Source organism: Molossus molossus, unplaced genomic scaffold, assembly GCF_014108415.1.
Source record: "Molossus molossus isolate mMolMol1 unplaced genomic scaffold, mMolMol1.p scaffold_m16_p_9, whole genome shotgun sequence".
Lineage (NCBI taxonomy): Eukaryota > Metazoa > Chordata > Mammalia > Chiroptera > Molossidae > Molossus > Molossus molossus.
In genome coordinates, this window is record NW_023425403.1 from 22454121 (window position 1) to 22474229 (window position 20109).

The following is a 20109-nucleotide window of genomic DNA, read 5'->3' on the forward strand; positions in this document are numbered from 1 at the left end:
TCAGGTGAGGATAAAAAAAAAAAAAAAACAAACAAACAAACAAAAAAAATAATTCATCTGAGTTATAATGCCATATTGATAACTTTCTTATATGCAAAAAGATACGACTTATTCTGATTTCTAGACTTTCCGAGTGGGATCTAAGACCTCATATTGGAAGTGAGAAAGTCAATAATGAGATCAAAATTAATCTCTGTGCCCCAATAACAATTGGTCATAAAAAAATGTGGTGCTCATGAAGGTAGATGCAAAGTGTACTCCTTGGCTTGGTATTCTTCATTGTACATCTGATACCAGTCTAAAAAAAAAATTGGAGGGAACATGGGGCCGAAGAAAACTGTTTTCATCGGCTGTATATCAGTTTTATATCTCTGAACTAGCAGTATCACTTGGAATAAGATAAAGAATTTTTCCTACTACATAAACACAAATAAATGAATTTTATGGCGTATAGAAATCATATTGTATTACATTCTCTTTGACGTCTACATATTTTTCCTTTAAAATAGTCTCTTTTGGGACTTTGGTGACTCATAGAGACTGTTTTAAGTAAGAGGTGATTCTATTTCCATTTATTAAAATAAAATTCTTTAATAAATGTCATTGATAAAATTATCTTTTGCGATAAATTGGTGGGTAAAGAAAACATGAATTATTTTCTTCTGGTCAATCTACTCACAGGAAGGATAATATGAAAATGAAAATCTGTTACATTCCTATTTATAAACAGGGTATAGCTTCTTTTTTAAAAATAGTAATAAGCTGTTTTTAAAATTTAGATTTAACAGTGGAAAATTTTGCCAAGTATTTGGAATAAAAGTATTTATGCTATTTAAAGTTTATGCTCTAGTTTTTCATTTGGGGACTTTTAAGACATTTAGTTGCTAAATACCTATTGTTTTCATTGAGATAGTGTTACAACACATTCTGCCTTTGAAAAGGCAGCATCTCTAGGGAGATGGGGATGGTCTTCACTCTACTGTCTCTCTGACCCCTTTGCACATGGTAATTTCAGATGCCATCAGCAGAAATGGGCTGTGCTGGACAAGCACTTATAAACTAATGGCTCTACCCAGAACTGAGCTGGGGCCCTTTAGTAACAAAGAATGATTCAGAGGAAATGCGTTAATTTAACAAATTGCCAGTTGCCCATCAGCCATATAAGCAGAATAATGATATATGCAAGGTGTGCTAAAAAGAATATTTTTCTTTTTCCTCCCTTTTCTCCATCTCCCATTACTCTCTGGGGAGGCAGTTAGAGTGGAGGAGGGGACATATTAAATAAAATGTGTGATAAATTGGTGAATTTTAAACAGCGATTTGTTGAGCTGGATTAAATGAATTTGGAGTTGAATTTTCAAAATGAGTATTTCTTTTTTGAAGAGTTTATTTATAACCTACGATGTTTACGTTTGAGAAGCCATGATACTGTCAGGCTTATATCTAAAATTTACTAAATTGTACAAGTACATTGGCAGGAGACACAATGAAAGAACTGTCATATACAGAAGGTAAGATTAATCTGCACGACACACAAAAGTTAGAAACAAGTACTTACATATATTATGATGTGACAACAGCAAAACAAATGAACAAAAGAGATAGTTCAAAATCTATGTTAAAAGGCAAGAGCTGATTTCCCAAGGCTCAAACCAGTTTGTGATTTGAGTAAACTGCACAAAGACTGCCTGCATTCCTGTATACTAAATATGATTATTGCATGCTTTATTTTGCTACTACTGCCATGAAATTAATGAAACATGTTCAAGAATTTCTACTTGGAAACGTCACTAACATATAGTGTTTTTCAAGTCATAGCACAAACAAGCTCATATTTATCGCGTATAGGCAGGTTTTATGGGTCCTGGTGCATTTAGCCACCCCCTTCCTCATTCATCTGCTGATGGCCAATAAAAGCTGTAGGAAATGTCATCAATGAAATTAGTAATCTGTGGGGACAGAGATGCAGTTAATGCCTGTCATTCTAGATTTGTGATCATTTGGGATATACTTTTGAGAGCCATTGAAAATATTGGCTTGACTTAATAAAATGTAGAGTTGTTTCTGTTGTTAAATATATTTTAAAATTCTGACCACAAAAATATTTTTACATAGCCAAGAGGAACTTAAAAATATTTAATAAATTATGGCTTTTAGGAATAGCAATCAGCATGTGATTAGTGACCACATTTTTTAACTGGCTTCTGCTGTCTTTGACAAAAACTGCTAAAATGGCAAAAATTTTGCTTTCAACTTTTATAGAAGTAGAAAATATGGGAGGAACATTAGGTATTTTTCCACTTTGAGAGGGATCTCCTCTTTATTCTTGTCCTAATGTGCACCAGTTACAAATTGATGAATTAGAATCAGATGCTAGAAAATGAAGATGAAGATGTAGCATGTTTGTGATTTGTAAAAAATCATGTCATTTTTGCTTAAATATGAAAATTGAGTTTAGCCCAAACCACCAGCATCAGTGATAAATCATTTAATCTTCTCCTTAAAATCATAGAACCTCAAATTTGGAAGAAATCTGGAATCATTTGAAGTCAAATCCTATCCCTCATTGTCATGAGTTCCACGGAAGAAAAATTGTCAGCTAGCCTATACTTTCTTTAGTTACAGAGAAATGCCCAACCTACAAAGCTTACCCATTTTACCTTCATTTAGTTCTACAATAGTATTCATATCTTCAGCTGAAAATTTGAGTTCTTGTAGCTTCCACTAATTCAACTCAGTTTCCACCCCTTAAATTCAGCATGTGGCAAAGTAGATTTACACTTGTTCATATGGAAAATAATACAATAATTAATAAATAACAGTGCAAGATTAAACTCTGTGTTATGTGGACTCACAACTGTAAACCTACTTTTGCCACACCCTGTATATAAACATTTCGTATGTCCAGCTTTGAAATGTTTGAAGACCAATGCCATTTCTCCAGCCTCTTCTGCAGCAAACACCCACTTCATCCACTTTCTTTGTGTGGTAATATTTGAGCCTCCTAACTAATCAGTTCTCTGTCCTCTCAGTAGGTTACATTTTGCCAATGTTCTTTCTACCCTTTATTTCTGAAGGCCCTTTTCTTTCTTGTTTTAAATATGTTTTTACCAAATTTTGTAGAGAGAGGGGGAGAGATAGGAACATCTACAGGCTGCCTCCTGCACTCGCCGCACTGGGGATCGAGCCCACAACCCGGGCATATGCCCTGGCTGGGAACCAAACTGGGACCTCTCAGCCATGGGACGATCCACTGAGCCACACCCGCCAGGGTACCCCAAGATTTTTAAAGACTATAGAATAGTCTATTATCTATCTGCACAGTTTTATTAATTTAACCATTCTGGGAAAAGGGAACACTATGTGCAAACGCATAGGGCCCTAAAGCCACTTGGTACACGTGGAACATGCCATCAGCATGGCACAGGGTTCCAAGGTGCAGAAGGGAATTGGACCGGTGACCTCTTGGTACATGAGGCCAAGCTCAACCACTGAGCCACACCGGCCGGGCTCTGGAGGCTCTGTCTGCAGTGACGGAGTCAGTGGCTGCATGATAGCTGAGTGAAAGGTGGGGTGAGGATGAAACTTTCCCCTCTCTTTCTGGCCTCCACTTCAGGGAACCTGCTAGCACTGTTAGCAGCACATGGCTTGAAAAGTTGTCTCTGCACCCTTCATCTACTCTTTTCTTTTTCATATTGTTGGAAGTATTACAGATGTCCCCCTTATTTCCCCACTGACCCCTCCATCCTGCTCCCACCCTCTTCATCTCCTCTTTAACCCCCAGCGCTCCAGAGTTCCTTCTCCTCTGCGGTGCTGAGGGTAGAGCAGTCCTATTGCAGATCCAGCTAATTTGGGGACTCCAGATGTGCTTTTCCCTCCACAGCCTAGTGAGACCCATAGACTGGGGTATTGATGCAGACCCGACCCTTAGGTTCTGTGCATTACCTGGCCCTGGACTGTTGGCAGCCTGGAAGCAGGTCTTTCCATTGGCAGCGTCATTGACTCCTACGTTGTTATCGCCTCCGACTGGAAGCCTGCGACCATCAAACAGAGAAAGAGGCAGCAGAGTGAGTGTATATGTGTGGGAGTCTATTCTGTTAGCTTGAGGTGAGTTTTGATTTGAAAGCTTCCCCCACCCTCTTTGGTTCAATCACAACAGAAATGGAGTAGAAATCCCTGAGGTACAGCAGCAATATCTTTTTCATAAAACCAGTTTCAGGACTGAATGCAAAAAAATACAGCCTCATGGCTTATTTTTATGACTCTGTGTGAGAGAGAGATTGTGCACCCTCTTAGCAAAGGAAGCACTTAAAATGCCATATACTGTTAGAGTTGTCTGGTAAATTACAGGACACCCAGTTAAATTTAAATTTCTGATTAACAGTAGATAATTTGTTAGTTTACATATATCTCTAGTATTGCATAGGCATGCTTACACTGAAAAGGATTTATTATTTACAGGAAATTCAAATTCAATTGGCTGTCCTGTGTTTTTATTTGCTAAATCTGACAATCTTGTTTTCAAGTGGGCATGATAGCTGGTGAGTCTGGAGCTGGTGTGGGACTGTACTGAGCCCAGATAGGGTGTCCTTTAACTTGAAGAAATGAAGACTATTGGTTGTTAAACAGCAGAAGGAATCACATTCTGTCTTGTAACCCACAAGGCAAGGAGTCTGGAGCCAAACACAGGGGAAGCATCTAGGATTTCCCTTTTCCAGGCTTGGTCGCTGGGTCAGACAGGTGGTTTTACAAGTGGTCAGGAGTGGAAGGAGCCAGATGACCAGGGAAATGGTAAGCAAGAGAGTGTGGTTGAAGCCAGGAATAACATGTTTTTCATTAAAGATAGAAGATATAGTCCTAGGCTATAAATGAGAGAAAAGAAAGACGGATTTTTTTCAGGAACCTAAACATGTAGGGGGTGGGTAGTGGACAGGATGGGAAGAGACTGGGCTGATTTTAAGCCACAGGGACAAAGTAGACACCATGGCTATAAAGAAGATGAATCAAGTTTTAAAGAGGAATTCACTTGCAGAGAGATGAACTAGCAACATGAGCTAAACTGGATTGATAAAATTGATCCAAAACAAGGTGTAGATACATATAGCCATTTCACAAACACTAAATCTGTCTCTAATGGATCTAAGTTGATACTAAGGTAGTAAAACCAAAGCTTTGTGACTCTTGGGAGAAGCCCATCTTGGATGAGAAATTTGCCAAGATTTTCCACTGTCATCTGTATTTACAAATAAATCATACGTATGAAGGCATAGGCGGATTTGAATATTTTATATCTTCTCTCATTTATCTGAGTAGACAAACAAGCAAAAAGAATAGATAGCTTTCTTAATCTGTCTGAGACACTGTGCCGTATGCTACAGAGCAAGTCAGAGGGGAAAAGCCTTCTATGTGTACGATGGTCACTTAGATTTTTTAAAGTTTAACTTGAAAATCAAGAACTTTAAAAAGTGTGAGAGTATATGTAAGTGTGTATGCATGTATATGTATCTTTTCCCAAGAGTATAGAATTATAAAATAACAATAATTTAAGGAAAATTTGACCAATGTTTTCACTTAGGAATGTTAGCCTTTAATTCTGACCAGTGTTGCAGGCCCTCAAGAAGGTGAAAAGAAAACAAAAAACCCTTTGTAATAGTCCTTGAGACCCGGACATTGAAGTCATAAGGCAGGATTGGAGGTTTCCTTTTAGGATTTTAAATTTTTTCCAATAATATTTTATCAAATATTAGTTTCAGTTCTATAATTTAAATTCAGCTGGTCGTTAAAACTTATAGTTAAAATTAATTCTATAGAATAGGAAATCAACAGAAAGAAAGCTGTAGAAACGAATCTTTTGTTTCTTTTAGATAAATGCTAATGAATTATTGTCAAAGTTAATAGGATTTCAATTATTTAGTTTACAAACTCCTATTGTAAAATCAGTTTTTTCTTTTTTTTTTTTTTGTTTAATCCTCACCCAAGGACATTTTTCCATTTTTTGTTCAGATAGAGTGGGAGAGAGAGGAAGAGAGACAGAGGAAAAACATTGACATGAAAGGGACACATCGAGTGGCTGCCTCCCGCACATCCCAACCAGGGCCGGGGACAAACTGCAACTAAGGGTCGTGCGCTTAGCAGGAACCAAACCCGGATCTCTCTGGACTGCAGGCCGACGCTCTAACTGCTGAGCCAAACCAACCAGGGCTATTTCTTTTTATTCTAATATTATTGGAATATTCTAGAAAAATAATGAGCAATCCATGTATAGAGACAGCAATACATTTTAAAGTCAAGTGTATTTTGTGCTTGCATTCAACGCTCATTCATTACTTGATAAATGGTACGTTCAAGTCAGTTAATTAGAATAATTCATAACCAATTATAAGGCATAGCAGAATTGCCTTTCCATTTCTATAAAATAAACATGCATTGTTATATTTATATTGATTAGTACTAGTAACAAAATGTTATCTAATATTAGTGATAATAATGCTCTAGGAAGAGATAAACCAAAGAACTTCTACACATCTATGCATAACCAAAGGATACAGATGACAATGTGGGGAAGGCAGGAGGGGGCGGGAGCAGGGAGGAGGGGGCGCTGGGGGAATGAAGGCGCACATCTGTAATACATTTAACAATAAAGATAAGTTTAGAAAATAAATAGATAAAATAAAAAATAATATTCTAGGGTATGGAAAATTACACAGATTTCAGGACTAGATTCTCTTTCTAACCTTGCGCCATGCTCTTGAGAGAAGGACAGGAAGAACAAGTGTCACTATAGAAAAGTGCTTCCTCAGAATTGTTTTCAGAGCCATTTACAGGAAAGTATTAGTCAGAAATGGTTTCCATTAAATCGAATGTGAAATAAAGTGTTACCTTGACTGTTTAGGCAATTATACACATTTATGTTCCGTGGCCAATAATATTTAGAATCATATGAAAAAATTCCCATACCAAATGTTAAAATATTTCAACTTTGAATTTTTGTATTATAATTATATAAGTACAGCTCCCTAGCATTTTGAAGCTAGGCGCTTCAAAACAAAAAACATAAAAAGTTGTCTGAAAGATTCATAGTATTTGTATTTGGTTTCTTTTAGGAGGAATGTGATTTTTGTTAAGTTAAGTTATTTTCACAGTTCTCAATTGAGTTTCTATCTTTAAAAAAATGCTAGTCTATGCTTTACAATAAAAATATCCAAGACTATTCAGTAGCTAGAGACCCTCTTCCTCTGGGCCTCCCCCACAATACTTTCTGAAATTGTAAGTGCACAGAATTCATGTTTTGTTTTTTTTTCAAGCTAGGGGGACACTTTTAAATAAAGTATTTTTTCATTATCATAGCTGATCTGTAAACCATAGTGATGTTATTTGTAGTAAACTCTAAAGGTTATATTTTACTTACATAAAAAATAAAACAACTCCTAAATACGCTTTTCATTGCCTGATTTATAACATTTCATGTTGTCATGCTCCGCAATCATTTGAGATGTTTTTAAATGTTCTTATATTTGCCTCTAATGTAGTTAATACAGATTATTGAGAAAGGCCTCTGAAATAAAGCGAGCAAAAATAATGAATAGAGCCCTGGCTGGTTTGGCTCAGCGGTTAGAGCATCAGCCTGCGGTCCGGAGAGACCCGGGTTCGGTTCCCGCTAAGGGCATGTACCTTGGCTGCAGTTTGTCCCCGGCCCTGGTTGGGTCGTGTGGGTGGCGGCCACTCGATGTGTCCCTTTCACATCGACGTTTCTCTCTCTTCCTCTCTCTCCTTCCCGCTCTGTCTGAGTAAAAAATGGAAAAATGTCCTCAGGTGAGGACAAAAAAAAATAATAATAATAATGAATAGAGGTGGGTAGCTGCTTACTTCTCGTGGAATCATGACATTGAGGGTTCTGAATTATAGAAAAAGGCAAAGGTCTTTCAAAGTCTGACCTCCCATGGAGGATTTCTAACTGGAGATCCGTGGAATAACTGTGAATTGGCTTCAGGGTAAGGGGGGGACCGTGGAGTCCCCAAATTGTATGCTGTTTTTTATTTGCACATGTAAACAAAAAGCCAGAGCATTCCCCAGATTCTGAACGAAGTGAATGGCCCTTGAAAATAATAAGAACCACCATTTAAAATTCTTCAGCAGTGTCTTGGAGAGCACAGGTACTCTGTAATCAGAGTTTGAATCTTAACTGGAATGTTTCATCTGTAGGACCCTGGCAGACTCTTTGAAACGTTTACTTTCTGGTAAGTGGGAGAAATAACACAGAATGTACAGGTTATTGTGAGAGCTTGTGAGGTCATGGATGTTTTTTCCCTGGCACATTGAAGTCACTCAGTAATTATTTCCTTTCCCTCAGAATCTTTCTTCAGAGAGGATAGAAATAGTTAAAGCAACTCAGCGTTAAGATGGGGTTTTCTTCCCCGTTGCCCATCACCATGGGTATATCTAATACTGCAGACAGGAGTCAGTTCTCCGAGACAGCTTTCCACCATGGATATTGCAATGAAAGCAACCACATCAACTGCAGTGGCCCAGGGCGACACTTGACATTTATATGGTGACTTTTTAATAAAGTAATTTATATTATTGCCTTTTCTTTTTATTGTGGGGGGCAGGGAGACCTGAAGAATGTTGACTGATCTCTGTGCAGAAACTTCTTTTTCTGCCTTCAAAGCCTTTCTCAAGGACATGAAACACTCTTCCTGATTACTTTTCATTGATTTCTTGACATTTCTGCTCAACATTGACTGCTTATTTTAGGAAACAAAGGATGCTACGCTAAAAATGTTAATGGTGCATTTGAAAGTACAAGGTTCAATATTTTAATCACGTCTCTTACATGCACATAAATAGTTTGAAAAACTATATTAACTATTTTGCTCTGTGCCTCGGTTGTCTTGTCTTACTGCAGAGAAAAATATAAAATTCTGTGATCCTCAAGTTTCTTCCATAGCTTCAACTTATTTGAAACAAATCAGTGACTTATAGTATAATATTTCAAATTTTAAATAAATATTTCAGATTTTAAATAAATGAAGATTTGGCACAGTCAACTAAATAAAAAATTAGTAGAAATCTGAATAAAGAAGTGGCTGATGAAAATTAAGAAAATCAACTCTACATTATAAATTCTTATTCTAATTTTGTAGTAATTTGCCATTAGTAAGCACTTTAATTATATCTGCAACCCTGTTTATAGCATTAGTTTTTTTTTTTAAGGATTAATATGCAAAACAAATCTTATTAGATGATCCTTACATGTAACTTAACCAAAAGAACACTATCTTAAGCTGTCTATTTAGAATAGTCCGTTTTTGTAACAGTTACTCATTTAAATTACTTGGTTTTCAGGATTTAACTTTCAATTAGGATTGCTACCACAAGACTCATTTTAACTTTTTTTCCTTTATTGACTAGAGAGAGAGGAAGTAAGACGGAGAGAGATAGAAACATTGATGAGAGAGAACATTAATTGGCTGCCTCCTGCATGCCCCCCACTAGGGATCAGGCCCACAACCTGGGCATGTGTCCTGACCAGGAATCGAACCGGCCTTGGTGCATGGGTCGACACTCAACCACAGAGCCACACCAGCTGGACCCACAAGAGCCATTTTAAAAACCTTCTTGTGGGTAATTTATATGTAATGTGACAATGAGGTTAAAGAAAAATACCAGTCAACCGAATGAGCCTCATTTCACATGTCACTGGAGATAACTTTTTATTTTATATAGTGTATGTGCATCTCTTATAAATATACATTTTTCTTTATTTTCTCCTATCTCACTGCTGACTACAGTCAGTTTTTAAAGGAGCTAGTGATATTAATATTGCATTGAGATCAATCAGTGATCTTATGCAAATGTTAAATGTTGTGCAGGCATTATAACTAAATTTAGCATTTCATTTGGAATCGTTCCTGCTGTCATAACTCCTCAAAAATGTCTATAACTCAGTGCATTTATATTTGTATATGCATCTATATGCACATGCATAATTTCTCTTACTTTGGCTTCATAAAGAAATAAATTAGGTCATTTTTTTTTAACTTTGAGATTATTAATACATGAAAAGTAAGTTGTTTTCCTAAAAATAATTTTAAAAGGAAAATGAGGCTAATTTGAATGGAAGTTAAAGAGCATCCATAAAATTCTGCAGCACTGGATGGCCCCATCATCAAATTTCTGACAACTTTCCTCATTTAGACTAAACTATTCATGATTGGTTTAGTTTTCCAGTTCTTAAGAAAGCTAACTGACAGTATAACCATTTTTATTCTGATACAGACAATAGAATACTGAATAATGTGGACTGAACATTTTTCCTGAGTTTAGACAAAAATAGCATCCATTTGACCAACATTGGCCTCTTGTCTTTTGCTAAGAAAGCATAATCTAAAGGTAACATTGTAAGAGTCATTCCCTGACATATAGTTTATAAACATAGGCAAATATTCAGAAAGTGACACTTTTAGAAAGGTGGAAGAATATGGCTTCTGTAATAGCCTGTGGAGAGAATGTCAATTTGTATTGTTTGTTTATTTTTAACTCTAAGACTAAATGTGTAGTTCTGGAATGAAAGAATCATAAGATAGAATGCTTTAGTGGGTATATTGTCAGCCTTGCGGTCAACCTGCCTTGGAATTCCTCTCCATGTTATTTGTTGTACTGAGAACAAAGGCGTGCTATTTAACCTCTTTCAGCCTCTGTTTCTTCAGCTGTGAAAAGGATAAAATGTTACCTATTAGGATTTTTGTGATGACCATAGGGCTAGAATATCTGGCACACTGTGCTTAATGCTATCAGTCTTCTTGTTATTTGCTAACAATTATATTGCCCTTACCATGAAGATAACTTTTGAGTTTTCTTTAGCATTTATTTCTCCTCAAAAAGCATTGGGGGGGGGGGGGGGCGCTGATTAGAAAGAATAAAAGCAAAAGACACATCTTTACAATTTACTACGAACGTTATTGATGCCAGATACCTACTGTCCTAGGGGAATATGATTTCTACTTCAAAAGATAAGATTATTGGAGAAAATGTTACAGTGGTGTTTTTGTTTGTTTTTATATATAAAGAGGAAGTGTTAAGAAGTGCAGAGGACTCTTCTATCTTTGCTCACGTGAAATGTCTTCCCTCTGCTTCTCATTTCTTCTGTGTTTTTCCCTTGACTACCTTGAAGATCACCATAAGCCGGAACAGAGTAGATAGCATACTCTGTGGAAATGGTGGTTGTCAGCATGTTTAATGTGCCTGTTTGGTGTTTAACTCTTTTGCTTGCTTGAGATATATTTTATGATGGGGTATATTTCTAGAAATATGACTGTTAAGAATGAGTGGATTGGCTGGCTGGTGTGGCTCAGTGGATTGAGCATCGTCTCATGAACTGAGAGATCCCAGTTCAATACCAGGTCAGAGCATATGCCCCGTTGCAGGCTCGATCCTCAGTAGGAGGTGTGCAGGAGGCAGCCAATCGACGCTTCTCTCTCACATTGATGTTTCTATCTCTCTCTCCCTAAAAAAAGAAATCAATTAAAACATATTTTTTAAAAAGGATGAGTGGGTTTATTTCTCCTACAATGAGAAAGTCAACAGAAGAGTTACTGTATTCCCAGAAACATGACAATAATATTTAAGACTTCACAGTACATTGGATATTGGGCAAGAGAATTCACCTGAGTAAGCAGTAAGCCTGACATGGCCCTTTCCTTATACTTTTCTCTTTGAACCAATAATGACCCTGATGAGTCAGTGTCCTACACTTCGTAGAAACCATATCCCAAACAGTACTTTGTAGACTTTAGTTCTTCCAACATGTGAAAGAATCAAGATGGTCTCTGATTTTCATGCGGGCAATTGCTATCGCAAGTAAAGATGGTAGTCTAATTTAAATTGTTATAACCTTTTTTTATTTTTAAATTTAATTTCCATTTTGGATAATATATTTAGTGGGAATTGCCTGTAAAGGGTTTAGTAGCCTTATATACAGATTAATAATGCTTGTTATGACTATTTTTTGACAAAAGAAATTGGAGGTAGGGAATGAGAAGTGTTGAGGAATTCAGCACTCTCTTCCTAGTTAGCAGCATCTGTCTATACTCTTCAACTTCTGAATAAATTTTAAGAAACTTATCTCATTTTAAATTATGCCTGGGGAATTGGAAATGCTACACATAGCAAATTCTATTTTTGGAATCAGTATAGATCTATGTCAACCTCATTAAAATGATTACTTCTTATCTAACTTAGAACATATCATTTTTACCTCATTAAGTCATCAACTTTAGTTGAGCATTGAGGGCATGTTCTCTTTGTTATTTTGATTAGAAAATGTCCCTGGTTATTTTTAGGGTGGTTATGGTTAAGATTTAAGTGTCACCCCTGGTAGTTCTTAGAGTCACTTGTGATAGTGATGGATGCCACCTCTCTGGACCTCTGCTCCTATGGTTTTGTGATCTAAGAACAGTTGGAACTTTGTCCTGATCTCATGCTATGCCTAATCTGAGTCTTTTTGCGAAATAGAACACATGTTTTAATAGATTAGATATATTTCTTGTCTCTAGTTATCATTATGACATCTTTTGCAGCGTTGCAAAAATGGTCAGCAGTGTCGTCCTTAACCTGGAGCACTAGTCACACAAGGTAGAAGACACACCTTACTCCCTACTCAGTCGCCGTCTCTCGTTGACCTTTATATATACACAGTTTACCTGTCTCATCTATGGATTGTGATCCCAGGAGTATAGATTACACTGTCCATCTAACAGATTACATTCCATGATACTTCTTTAATCTCTGTAACTTTCCTTGTTGCCATGTCACTGTTGTTACAGTTCTGCTTGGGAAACCACAACTTCTTGTTAGGATTTGAAGCTAGACTTTACCATAAATTGCACTTTTCAGCCCAAGAAATATTGTACATTCGACAGGAAGGAAAAAACAAGAAAAGTAACCACCTTTCACATGAGCCTCAGAAGTCCTTCCAATGACTCTACACCCTCAGGTGGCTATCTAAATGTATTCTCTGAAGGATATTACGGCCTTATTTCCATCACAAGGTTGCCATTCATCCCAGACCTTCCTGAGTGAAGTGAACTTCAGATCCACAGTTAGGTCCCAAGAAGAGCCAGGTTTTCCCAGAGCCAACATATTTCCTCTCCCACAAATCCTTCATCGCACCAATTTTTTGCTGTTGTTGTTTACCTTTTCTCTGACATTCTGGGTAAATTCTTTTTATTTTTTTAAATATGTGTGACCAGAATTTTCTGTAGATAGTACTGCGGGTTTGCCAATGCCTAATTCTGACTTCAGAAGAAATATTTTGACACCCTGCTTTCGTTTATAATTTCCATCTGTTCGTCCATGTGTTCTGCTTGTTCACCTTTGAACAACTAAAATGTGTCATTTGCACTAAAATAATTCACAGATGAAATGGTCTTCAAACTTCAAAGCAAACAAATATACAAGCAAAAAATGAAAACAGACAAAATTACCCAGCTTATATTTGGAGGACTGAATTTATCAAAGGATAAAATCGAAATTTAAAAAATGTAAAGAACAATCATGTATTATTGTAGTATTGTTAGCTAATGAATTTGCTAATATTCAGTTCACTAAAAATTATATGTGATTCTATGGTGAATTAATAACAACTGATATGACTAAAACAAACAAAAAGTCTAGAAAACGAAGAGGGGGCAGGGGAACCCTGGGATGTCATGGGCACTTTTCTGGCTCTGGGAAGAGAGCTTTGATAACACAAGTGATGAGATTTAGTTAAGGACAAAATAACCTGCATTCCTTATTTACCAATGGATCCTTCGGTTCCTCTCATTTCTTTTACAAAAAACGAAACAAACAAACAAAAAAACTGAAGAATTTAAAGCGGCCGTTCAGCCAGTGGTTGACAGCGCAGTTGACTTGGCAAGGAAGGGAAGCTTCCAAACGGGCACACGCGTGCGGGTGTGCCGGCCGCTGGGGTGAGCTCCCCGGACGTGAACCTCAGGCACAGTGCGGTGGCTGTGGGGGACCCATGGAGCCATCTGACAGGTTCTGACAAACTTTTAATGCAGAACAGTATTAGGGGTAATGAAGGATTGTGAGATTCTTGCAACGTCTGTCGTAATTAAGATTTGTTATCATCATCATCATCATTTAATTCCAGGGCCCTTTGTGGTTTCTATAGAACAAGGCCTCACTCCCCTGAGTTCACCGGACTTTGAGAAAAAGGCAGGCATTAGAGTCTCTAGTTTATAACATTGGGCATTAAAGTGCAAGGTGAAGGGGTCTCTTCCATCTGTGAGTAATTGCTGTGAAGAGACAGCTACATCTCCGCAACACTCCAGAAAGGTGTGTAATCGAGAAAAATCTCTGACCATTTTAACAAGTGTTCTATATTTTTTAATTATTCAGTATTAAGGATTTCTTAAGGGGAAAACCATGAATAAATCAGGCCTTTTCAAAGAATAGGGTCAGAAGTCTGGTTTCTTCTTATTAACAAGAACCCTTTGGTCAAGGAAGGCCTTGTTTTCTGCTTGGAAACATGACAAGAACTTGTCTGTCGTCCGTGAGCTCTCCCTGGGGGGGGGGGGGGGTGGGTACAGGAGCTGACTAACTCGGCCCATTTCTCCCATCATGGTGGTCACTGGATTCTGTAGTTTCTGAACTGGAAAATTCTCATTCAATATTGGCAATGCCTACTTGAGTGGAATACCAGTACACATTTTTACTCGATAGACCATTTGGTGTTGCAAAGTATTTGACTTCTTGAAAGCTTCTGAATAAACAACTGATCTCAATTAAAGACAGTTGACTCGTGTAGGGGACTATGAGGAATTAAATAAGCAAAGTGGACACAGCTAGGATTTGCTTCTCTGTGCTTTGATTTTTAGGTGCCTCTGTAGAGCCACGGTTCCCTTTCAGCTGAACAGCTATGATTTCCTGCTTTAAGTTGTTTTCTTCATTAGTGTTTGGGTAAGGAGCACCTCAGTGATGGATGGAGAGAACAAAGATCTGTACTAAACACATACTTTCAGTGTCTACAGAATGGTTTATGTTTTAAAAGGGGAAGACCTCAGCCACGTTGAATTATGATAGCTCCAGGAGATGGAAGTGTTTTATTAGTTCATATACACAGATATATCACCACTAGGAAAGAAACTAATAAATTATAACTAAGATCTTATGTGTGGACCTTCTTAATAGTCCCTGTTTCTGGCAGTGCCGGGAAATAGCCAGGCAAGCTTAAATAAGGCCCTGACCTCCACCTTTTCTACTGTGATTCAACATGTCTTTTCCAGTTTCAACCATAAGCAGGATGATTTCTATTGAGTTCTTCCAACAGCCGAATGATGTATAGATATGGAACAGCCAGGCCAGATGCTGAGAGTAAGATGCTGAGCACCTGGCTCCAGTTCTGAAAAATACTCGTACTTTGGGAAGAGTTCAAAGTGTGCACCTGTCTGTTTCACTGAACAGTAAGTTTTAATGCCAACCGTAGAAAAACAGGTGCCTGTTAGGTAGGAATATAGAGACCCAGAAAGGCAAAAACAACAATAGCTAAAAAACCAAAGACTCAAGGAAGGCTTTATACATAATGTAGTTAAGGCTCATTGATCATTTTGGCGCAGTTCCTGTAAAGGCACAAGATTTGTCTGTAATAGTACCTCCCCCGCCGCCCCCATCTCTAAAATGTATATGCTCTTTAGAAAAATGAAACCTGTTTTGGACTAAATATTCCGAGACCAGCTTGGTCCTTTGGGCGCAGGGCAAAAGTTTTCTTGAGGTGAAGCATTTAATGCGTTTTTTTCCGAAACCTTGTTTTATTCCGGTTCAGGTTGGTCACGTGTAAATGACACTAACCGAACTGGAAACAGTTAGATTCCCCCCTGTTACTTGGTTACTAGAATCTGTGCTGGGAACCTAAACACTGCAGATACTCATTTAATAACACATCATATTGCAAGGAGGGGCGTTTTGCTCTTCTGATCACGAACCTGGGAAAAAGGAACTCCTGGGACTTCTGGGAAAATATGTGGACTGAAATCAGCCAAGTGCTGCAGAGCAAGATTCATATGTTGGAACATGCTTTTACTGCTTCACTCCTTTATATGTAGTGACCTTTCACCTCAATGAGGAAAATGTGCTTGTGGAAACTGAATCTGGCTATTTATGTTCACAACCGTCACACAAACCCAGACCTGCAGTGATTTGGCTGAGTGCTGTGCAGCAATGCGCAATCTGGTGGTTTAGAGCTGCAAGGGTGACATTCTAAGGAATATTATTCGAGCTCCTGATGTTAGGGAACCAGTGACCAAAGAGACCTGGCCCAAACCCAGAACACTTGGGAGAGTGTGTCCGTATTGTCTAGACCCCGTTTTTCTACACTTTTATGGAGACTCCTTTTTGTAAAACGTGGAAAGTTTAGAATAATGATTTGTCCGAAACCATATTCTGTCATGAGGATGCTCCCATAACTTGTAGGGACGTCGCTGCCTTGATCATCTTTGTAACTTCTACTTTCAGGCCAATCGTGTTCTTAGCAGGATCCTTTATCTCAACAGACATGTGGTATAGTCACCTGAGAAAACCATCACGTGACTTGCCTGTACTGTAGACATTTTCACCTCACTATGCAATGAGTATCGAATCTTGAGAATAAGCCTCCGTCCTTTTGTCTGCTGTGGGTATTTCCTGGAATACGTAGAGTAATGAGAAAATGTGTGTTAAGCAGTTTGAATGCCGTAGGAAGAGTTGTGATACAAAGTGTGAAATACAAATGAGCTCCAGCATTTAACTCCTACCTAATTTTAATGTATATAAATACAGTGTTGTGTTATTTCTCAAACAGGCCCCTATTCCTTTCCCACCGTGAGTGTGCTAGTTTGAGCAATCTTCCATCCTAGACAGACCTTTGTGACAGCTTCTTTCCTGGTTTCCTCATCTCCATGTCCTCCCCTTTCAAAGGTTATAGAATAGACCTATAGAAGGTTAATTATGGACCTGCTCAAACAGTTAACTCTCTCCATGGCCTGCATGTAAACATGAATTCCAGCCAGGTTATCAAGGGCTTTTTGATGTGGATACATTATTATTGTATAACTTTATTAATTTCACCTTTCTGTTTATACTCCATCTCCTAGTCAGTCCAAACTGCTGCCTTTCACTGAGCATGACATTCATTTTTCTACCTCCATAGATTCATTTGCTTTTCCTTTAATAGAATGCCCCCCCCCCCCCCCACGCACAGACCTAATGCCTCTTCTTAATATATCACCCTTTTAAGATACTTCTTGTTCTGTGTATTTATTGTTAGATTCACACCTGGCCAGCCTAACTGATTTGTCTTTCCTTTTGCTACTGTGAATATAATCCCTTTATTTCATTGGGTTTTCTTGCTAGTTAATACTGGTATCCAACCATATCATCTTCATATGATAATTATTTTATCTTCTTGTTTCCGACACTTTTGCCACAGTTTTTTATTCCTGCCTTATTGCATTGGTTAGAGTAATGTTAAATATTAGCATCGGTAGTCAAAATCCTTGGCTTGTTATATACATTAATGGAAATTCCTCCTAGAGTTTCCGTGTTAAATCTGATTTAGGTCATTGGCTAAAAGTTGATATAATTAGATGATATAGAGTATCATTCTAATTTTACATTATAAAGATGTGTTTTGAAAAGCCTGAGCTTGATAGTTTTTGCATTTTATTTTAAACATATACAAACAATATTTAAACATGTACATATATAATATACATTTAAACATGCATAATAGGCCAGCCAGTGTGGCTCAGTGGTTGAGCATCTACCATGCACCAAGAGATCACCAGTTCGATTCCTGGTCGGGACACATGCCCAGGTTGTGGGCCTGATCCCCAGTGGGGGACATGTAGGAGGTGGCCAGTCGATGTTCTCTCTCATCAGTGTTTCTACCTCTCTCTCCTTCTCATTTCCTCTCTCTGTAAAATCAATAAAGAAAAAAAAAAAAAGCCCTTAAAAAAATAAATAAATAAACAAGCATGCATAACAAATATATGAAAGTATGAAGAGTTAAGAGCTGTACAGAGTGGGGCAAACGTGGGTTTACAGTTGTGAGTAAGTGAAATACAAGGTTAATAACGCTGTTGTCATAATCATAACCTGCATGTCTTTTTGCACATGAACAACTGTAAACCTACTTTTACCCCTCCCTGTATAATGAATCTCCATGTAGCCATCATCCAATTTAGCAATTATCAGTTTTGTTTCATCTTGATTCCCCTCACTTCCCTTTCCTTTTACTATTTTGAAGCAAGTCCCAGACATCTTATCATTTAATACATAAATATTTCAGTATGTAGCTCTAAATGATAAGGACTATTTTGAAACATGACCATGGTATATTTGACACGCAGATATAAACCCTTAGTAATATTAATTTAATCAATGATCAGATTTTAATCTCATATAAATAGCATACATTTGTAGCTATTTAAATCAGGATCTAAGTGAGTTTCACATATTGTTATTGGTATATATGTCTCATAATTCTCTTTTATATATTTTACCCTGTTCATATTTCTCTAGCTCTCTGTTTCTTTTAATATATATATTTTAAGCAACTAGGTTATTTACTTTGTAGAGATCTTACTAGTCTGGGTTTTGCCAGTTGCATCCCAAGGTGTCTTTTAATATGTTCCTCTGACCTATGTACTTACTATAAATTAGTAGTTGTGTCTAGTTATTTGGTTAAATTCAAGTTTGATTTGATGGATGGTTTTATAGAAATTGATTTTTTTTTTTATCTTTACCCGAGGACATTTTTCTATTTATCTTCAGATAGAGTGAGAGGGAGAAAAAGGGAGGGGGGGGGAGAGAGAGAAAAACACTGATGTGAGAGGGACACATTGACTGCTTGCCTCCTGCAGGACCCCGACCAGGACCAGGGCCGGGGACGAACTGCAACTGAGGTACGTGCCCTTGACCAGAATCGAACCCATGACTCATTGGTCTTCTGAGCCAAACCGGCTAGGGCTAGAAATTGATTTTTAAATCTCATCACATGTTAATTCTGTATCTATTTAAATGACCATATGGCTGTTATTTTTGCTATACCACAATTTTAAAATTATTTGGACTATGTAGTTGCCTCAGAGTTTCTATATTTTGACTTTTTATCTACTTCCATTTCTAAATGTATTTTAGTTGATAAGTAAATTAGCCTATGTCATTAAATGTCACATGGTAATTTTAGCAGCTGGCTGAATACCTGAATCTTTGATCAGTCCTCTTGGTGTTGAGTTGTTCTGTTGGGTCCTCAAAGCATTTGACTGATTTGGAAAGTGACAGGTGAATGTTTTCTACACTGAGGCGACCGTCGCCAACCAAATGCAGAGTACAATAGAGAATGTACTAAAGATATATAGCAAGACTGCATTTCTGGAGTTTGGCTTTTTAGATTACTGGCTTTGTAAGGAAGAAGATGGAGCTTTCTTGTACCTTCACCCAGTCAGTGGTCCAGGGCGGGAAGAGGCTCTCCTCCTCCTCCAGCAAAGCCGGGACGTCCCGCAGGCGTTTGTGTCACCGCCACCGCCGCACTCACCGCTCTGCAAAGCAGCCAAGCAGCCGACTGCAGTGACTTCACTGGGTCGGAGGTGAAACACGCTGTCAGGAAAAAAGGAAAAGAAAACAAATAGCAACTTGGATATTTGAAAAATAACCTTTCTTGACAATTTTATTTTTCTAAGGATAATACTGTCTGATGACTCCATTTCATTTGCCTGGCAATGGCTGGGAACTTAGAATCTGCTTTCTGTTGGGCTACAGATGAGATCAGTGTTGTACCAAAAATTATAATTTTGTTTTATGAGGAGAAACACCCGAAGGTCATTTTTCATTCTGCTGAAGAAGGAGGAAATAATGTTAGCATCTTCCCAGAGAGCTTGTGAGAGAGCGGGGACGAAAGGAGGTCTTATTAACCTGCTTCAGCCCCGACCTACATTGAAAACACAGAAAACCAGCATTTGCTAAGTGTCCTGTGTGACCTTGGCAGCCTTTCCCTGTGTACTTTTGTGACATCTTAGCTAGAGGTATTTTATTGAAGACCACAGTATTATTCTTCTGAGACCATTTGTA

At 37.8% G+C, this 20109-nt stretch overlaps 1 protein-coding gene across 10 annotated transcripts in view; it reads left to right on the forward strand.

Moving 5' to 3' along the window:
* NRG1 (neuregulin 1) overlaps positions 1-20109 on the forward strand; it is a 1034638-nt gene that overhangs the window by 975960 nt on the left and 38569 nt on the right. The gene's annotated exons all lie outside the window — the stretch shown is intronic.